Source organism: Procambarus clarkii, chromosome 49 (genome assembly GCF_040958095.1).
Source record: "Procambarus clarkii isolate CNS0578487 chromosome 49, FALCON_Pclarkii_2.0, whole genome shotgun sequence".
NCBI lineage: Eukaryota > Metazoa > Arthropoda > Malacostraca > Decapoda > Cambaridae > Procambarus > Procambarus clarkii.
Window position 1 is genome coordinate 5,887,767 of NC_091198.1, and position 7,524 is coordinate 5,895,290.

A 7,524-nucleotide genomic window follows, 5' to 3' on the forward strand; every position below is an offset into this window, starting at 1 on the left:
AACTCAAAGAGTACTCATCTAGTTATGCTTGCGGGGGTTAAGCTTTCGCTCTTTGGTCCCGCCTCTCAACAGTCAGTCATCGTCATCGAGATATTAATAGGGTATTAAAAGTATCAACACAAGACAGAACACGAAACAATGGGTATAAATTGGATAAGTTTAGATTTAGGAAAGACTTGGGTAAATACTGGTTCAGTAACAGGGTTGTTGATTTGTGGAACCAATTACCGCGTAACGTGGTGGAGGTGGGGTCCCTCGATTGTTTCAAGCGCGGGTTGGACAAGTATATGAGTGAGATTGGGTGGTTATAGAATAGGAGCTGCCTCGTATGGGCCAATAGGCCTTCTGCAGTTACCTTTGTTCTTATGTTCTTATGTTCATTTTTATTTTTTTATTTGCTAATGTTTACAGTGTCTATTTGAAGCTGAATTGTATTTGTCTCTGACTAACTTCATCTGTCTTGATTCTTCTCATAATGTTTGCATCATCATCGGCAAACATTGAGAGGAATGAGTCTATACCCTCCGGAAGATCGTTTACATATACAGTATCAGAAAAAGGATGGGTCCAAGTACCAAGTATGAGTCCACGTCGCCGCTTTGATGTCTCCCCCTTCACAGTTACTCGTCGTTTCTTGTTGCTTCGACTCCTTTATCCACTGGAGCACCTTACCTTTTATTCCTGCATTGTTTCTCCAACTTTTGCAACCGCCTTTTATGGGGTACTATTCCAGCATCTCAACTTTCGGGCAGTCCAAGGATATGCAGTCTGCCCACCCTTCTCTTTCTTGCCCAATTTTTGTGGCCTGGTCATAGAATTCTATTAAACCCGTGAGGCAAGATTTATCATCCCTGAACCCATGCTGGTGGTGTATTACAAAGATCCTTCTCTCCAGATTCTATGTTCTACGTAGAATCAGTTCTACGAGCTTTTTCTTCACGATCTTCTCCATCACCTTGCATGGTATACAAGTTAGGGGTAACTGGCCTATAGTCGAGAGATGGCATCGCTCCTGTGCCAGGTAAGTCCACTACGGGCTCACCATAGCCCGTGCTACTTGGAACTTGTTCCGAGTAGCTGAATCTATAACAACAACAATGGCCTGTAGTTCAGTTCCTCTTGCTCAGAGTGGTTCAGTACAGACGTTTGTGAGATATCGCACACAACTCCGTCAATATTCAGCGTGCTCTCCACTCACCGACTGACCGTCACACCAGTGCTCGCCAAGCTTCACCTGCAAACTTCTGTATATACTACATTCATCCAAATCTATTTTAACCTCTCATATACTGCCCTCCCCAACGGCAGTACTCACAAAAACTACTAGGCGAGTACAACAGTTGGGGAAGTTGGGGTGGGGATCAGGTCGCTTCTTGACCTGATCGATCCTCCTCCGCTACCATTGGTTGTAGCATTTAAAATGGCTGCAGTCCACACATGACGGTACAGTAAGTTAATGGTAATAAATTAATGTATGAGTGGCCATTTAATGTCAAAATTCATCTCTTATTTTGTTAATTGGCATGGGATAAACAGAAAGCCATCAGCTAGATCGGTGGCTGGACGCTCCTTATGACGTAAGGGGGCGGAACTGCTTTAGCAGATTCCTTCCTGTGATTGGCTGCTGCAGGGAATGTTAACACTCTTTCTGTGAATAATATAAAACTAAAAAATGCGTCCTTTTGCACAACAATCTGTTTCTTTTGTACATGACTGAAGTTTCCATCTATCTGAGTAACTTAGTCCAATAAGACACAAGTCTCGTATCATCGATGTTATAATTATTTTTTTATAATTACTTGTTTCGCGGCAACCCGCACTGATGACGTCACAAGTTTGGTAACCAAGCCATTTTTCTATAACACTTGTTATATCCTGAAATATTTAATTATCACTTTATTAACACTTATTCATAAGTAACAGTTCATTATTTGGGGAGATTAATGTTGAACCAGAATGTCATAAGCATGGCTGGTGTGTTCTGTTGATTTAGGGGCGACGAATGGCTGGTGTGCTAAACAAAGATGATATATTAAATAGGAGGAGCCTTTAGCTGATCCCTTCTAGTAATTGGGTGATGTGGTGAATGTCAACAAAGAATTTCTACCAATGATATGCAAGCGCGGGAATTCTTACTTCAACACAACAACCCTTCTTTGGGTAGCTGTTCGACTATTGACTGTGCAATGTTGAAGCAATAGATGACACCACCTGTATTTTGCAGGGTGGTGTAATTTGATGCCGACAGGTGGCATAAGCTGTATCTTAGAGTTACTAGGCCTGTTGATAGTGTTTTTTTTTCTGCCGACAGATGGGACAAGCTGTATTATTATCATTTTCAAATCTAGTGCTACCCAATCTCCTAATCCTTATGTACCTAATCCAACCAACTTTACCATTATGATCATTGTTGTCTTCTTATATGTGCTATCAATATGCTGTATTGTGCCTATTAATCTTTGTTAAATTAACAATCAAGCTGTCAATGCAATCAATCAGAGCTACCAATGTGCTTTAATATACCTACTAATCTCTCTCATCTCATTTTTTTCTTGCAATGTACCTGTTATCATTTTAAAAATTTTTGTTAGATTAAGGACTTGCCCGAAACGCTGCGCGTAATAGTGGCTTTACTAGAATGTAAATACCATGCTATGTATCCTCACAAACCCAATGTACCTTCTTGTATATAAATAAATAAATCCTCTTTAAACACTGATCTACAAATCCTGTTGTTTATGATAGTTTTATACCGTGCTGCTGTTAGGCAAAGTCTCTTCAATTATGATAAGGTTTTATACCTTGCTGGTATTAGGCAACAGGAGTTCTTCAATTACTATTTACTGTTGAGGATATTATTATATAATGAAGACTTACCTGTGTAGGCTGTTGATCCCATATGCCTCCTATATGCTAACTAATATCATTAGCTAGGTCTTGTCTCAAAATATGTAATTCTTTTTATTTTCTTAATATTAATTAAATTTTTAAACCCGGGACCTATGTTATTCATAATATATATAAATGATTTAGATTCAGGTTTGAGCACCAATATCTGTAAATTTGCCAGCAATACGAAAATCGGGAAGGAAGTAACTATCACTTCAAAACGATCTAAATAGGGGTTTGAAATGTCAAAAAGATTGGCAGATGTAGCTTAATGCTGACAAATGTAAGGCTTTGAGGCTAGGTAATGATGCTAGAGCTACAAGATACAAGCTAGATGGTGTTTTCTGAGTTATGATTAGTAAGAATTTAAAGCCAAAAAAATCAATACATAAATATGTAAAATAAGGCAAATAGGACACTGGGATTTATTTTTTGAAGAGTTAGTAATAAAACACCTGGCGTTATTCAGATGTTACTCAGTACCATGTAGTACTCAAGTCCCATGATTACGTACTCAGCAGTACTACATGGCTCTTATGTAGTGCTGCTGAGTGTGAGAGGGGATTCAGTCACATGAACCTGATAATTGCAACAACACGCTCTAGAATTCTTATAAATCATGTATCAGCACTTATGTTTGTTAAACTACATGGACCTCCTCTAGCTGAGTGGAATCCTGATCCATATACCATATCATGGCTGCGGCACCACAGATTGGCAGATGATCGACAGTTGCTTCACACCCCTGAAAACATCTCACACCTGAGTTTGTTGCAAATACCTTTCTGTGATTGGCTTTTGCAGGGAATACCAACACTCTTTCTATGAATGAAATGTAAACTAAGAAATATGTCCTTTTGAACAATATGTTTTGTTCCTGACATAAATTTCCATCTAACTTAATAATGTAGTCCAATAAGAGGGTGGAGCATCGTATAATCGACGTTATAGAATATAATTATTATTATTATTTGTGTGAGGCAACACCCACTGAAGACGTCAGAAGTTAGGTAGTCAGGTCATTTTTCTATAACACCTGTTATATCCTGCAATATTAAATTGTCACTTTATTAATACTTTTAAATAATTAGCACTTGACTTTTTAGGTAGATTAAAGTTGTAGCAGAATGTCGTAAGCAAGGCTAATGTGCTGAACAAAGATGATTAATTAAGTAGGTGGCACCTTTAGCTGATCCCTTCCTCTGATTGGCTGTTGTCGTGAATGTCAACAAAGAGTTTCTACCAATGACATGGTAGCGCGAGAATTCCTTCTTCAGCCCAACAACCCGCCTTATGGGCTGCTGTTTGGCTATTGGTAGTACATGGGAAACGCAACAGATGGCGTTAGTTGTATTTTGAAGGGAAAGGGGTTGATAGTGTAATTTGATGTCAACAGATGGCATAAGCTGTATCTTATGGCTGGCCTCTTGATAGTGTTCTTTTCTGTCGACAGATGGCATCAGCTGTACAGTATCATTATTACTTCCGAATTTCAGTTAAAACTGAATCTAAAAGTCCCATAGCTTATGATAACGTTTTATATACTGCTGGTACTGTATTGGGTAACTGAAGTTCTGCAATTAACTTTTTTAATCTACCTTTGAGGATATCATATTACATCTGGTTAGGTTGTTTGCCGTATATTTGGTGTTAATGGTTAATTATTGGATTTATTGTAATTTGGATTTTCTCATTAATTGTTGCTCTTAACTCTCTCCCAGTGGGCGCCGCGCCATTAGTTGAGAGCGACCGACTAAATTATATTTAATTTATTTGGAAATACATCACATCTCAACACAATGACGTTTAATACGGCTGACGTTTAATTTATTTGGAAATACATCACATCTCAACACAAAGACATTCAAATGCAAATACTGTCTTTGTGTTGAGATGTGATGTATTTCCAAGTAAATTAAACGTCTTTGTGTTGAGATGTGATGTATTTCCAAATAAATTAAACGTCAGTCGTATTAAACGTAATATTAAAACAACAAATTATGCATATAATAACAGCATTTCACACTAAAAATTCTTGGATATTTCGAAATTTGGGAGTGAATTCCAATCAAGGAATCTCCTATGACGACACTGTACTGTGTTCGCTTTAGCAAGGTATAGTAATAGAAGTAGGCATCCATCAGTCTCAGGAGACTATGGAGTTGGGCTCTGGTTGTCGGTCTGGAGTGGCCTCCCCAAGGCGCAAAGCCAGGGTAGGTTGATACGGGGAAAAAGCTGTCACCCATGCAGCAGGTCCCCGCTCTCCACGGCTCCGAAAAGCTCCAATGGAAAGGGAAACGCCAATACGACATATCAATCCAATATATTGGGATTTATATACTGTATATAATAAGTAATACTAAATCATTGTGTTGGGGGACAGGCAGCCAGTGTATATATGCATGTTAGGCTTATACCGAGGTCCCTACAAAGTGGAATTAGCAATGGAGTGAGACTTGGTGCTGCCAGAGCCGGCCCTATATAGGCTTGCTGGCGCCTCGGGCAGGTTGAACTTCGGCACCCATACAGGTATAATTTTTCTGTAAAATCTTCACAGAGAGGAACAACTGTAAATGTAAACGATTCTTCGCGGCAGGGGATCGTATTCCAGGGACCATAGGATTAAGGACTTGCCCGAAACGCTACGCGTACTAGTGGCTGTACAAGAATGTAACAACTTAAAAAAAAAAAAATGTAGGAATACTGTAGTGTATTAAAACATACAAGCTTAAGCCATAATTGTCAAAATTCTGTTAACCTTTAAAGTACAGCTGGAAAAGATCATCAAGGCGAATGATGAGCTACATAATCTTCAACAAGTCGGCTTGTGGGTTTTGACATTACCGTAAAGGTTGTAGACCACACTGGACGTTTTACAGGTGAATGCTTTTATTTTATTTTTTTTAGCAATAACTGCATCAATTATACGGTTGACTTTCTTCTTGATATCTTCAGTTGGGTTTTTGGTAATCCTCTTGAATTTAGTCTCATCTGGGAGGACTTCATTTAGTTTGGTGACATTCATCAGTCGGGATGAGGACGAAGGCTGCGGTGTTATCAGCTCTCCGGATTGTGATGTTCTCTATGGACTTATGTTGCTTGGCTGCTTCTTTGTGTTTATTATCTAGGGTGTTATTCCTGTAGTCTTCCCTTGGAGAGATATATGTACATGACATGATTTCGATGTGGATTCAAAATATAACTTATTAAAAAATATTCTAAGCAAGGCACAGGAATGTAGTATACCATGCAAATTGAATAGATCTAATATTAATGACCCGAAATGGATAACAAAGGATCTGAAGAACCTTATACGTAGAAAGATAGCTTGGTACTAGAGGATTAAGAATGGGGAGGTCAGTATAGAACAAGAATTCGTCCATCTGGTTAGAAATGTTCAAAAAGAGATAAGGAGAGCAAAAAGAATCTATGAAGACGAGGAGTCACAATAACGTGACTGAAATATGTTGACCAAACCACACACTAGAAAGTGAAGGGACGACGACGTCCCTTCACTTTCTAGTGTGTGGGTTCAATCAACAAGAATCCATGAAGTTCGCAGACAGGACAAGCAAAGACAGATCCTTTCAGTTATATCGAACGAAGATTAGGGAAAGGATAGGTCCGTTAAAAACTGAGACAGGTCAGGTAACTGATAAAGACAAAGAGATGAGTAGTATTTTAAATAAATATTTCATCTGTAAGTATATGAATGTAGTTATATATCTGTATTTATATAGCTATATATGAATGAGATTGTGTGGATATATATATATATATATATATATATATATATATATATATATATATATATATATATATATATATATATATATATATATATATATATATATATGTCGTACCTAGTAGCCAGAACGCACTTCTCGGCCTACTATTCAAGGCCCGATTTGCCTAATAAGCCAAGTTTTCCTGAAATAGTTTATTTTCTCTAATTTTTTTCTTATGAAATGATAAACCTACCCATTTCATTATGTATGAGGTCAATTTTTTTTTATTAGAGTTAAAATTAACGTAGATATATGACCGAACCTAACCAACCCTACCTAACCTAACCTAACCTATCTTTATAGGTTAGGTTAGGTTAGGGAGCGGAAAAAGTTAGGTTAGGTTAGGTTGCCGAAAAACAATTAATTCATGAAAACTTGGCTTATTAGGCAAATCGGGCCTTGAATAGTAGGCTGAGAAGTGCGTTCTGGCTACTAGGTACGACATATATATATATATATATATATATATATATATATATATTGTAAATGAGTTCAGGGAACTATATCACAGAAAGGGCCGGTGCAGTCATCAATTGCTCGGCTCGTCATTGTACCTGCATTAGCTGTGAATATATTTCGGGGCTCATGGCACGAGTCACTGAGATACGTGCTGGTATCTTCAATGTCATGAATGTATATGACAGGGATTGTCAGCCATTAGCCACAATGTTATGTGAGCGTCTTACGTCAACAATGCTTGTTGGCGCATTGTCTGGCATACAACCGCATTTGTTAGTACCATTCACTCATCAAACCGAGATCCACTCATTTAAAATAACGCAATTTTTGCCAATAAATTCATTCAAAGACTTTATTTTAATAGTAGTAGTTAATAAATGACAAGTGA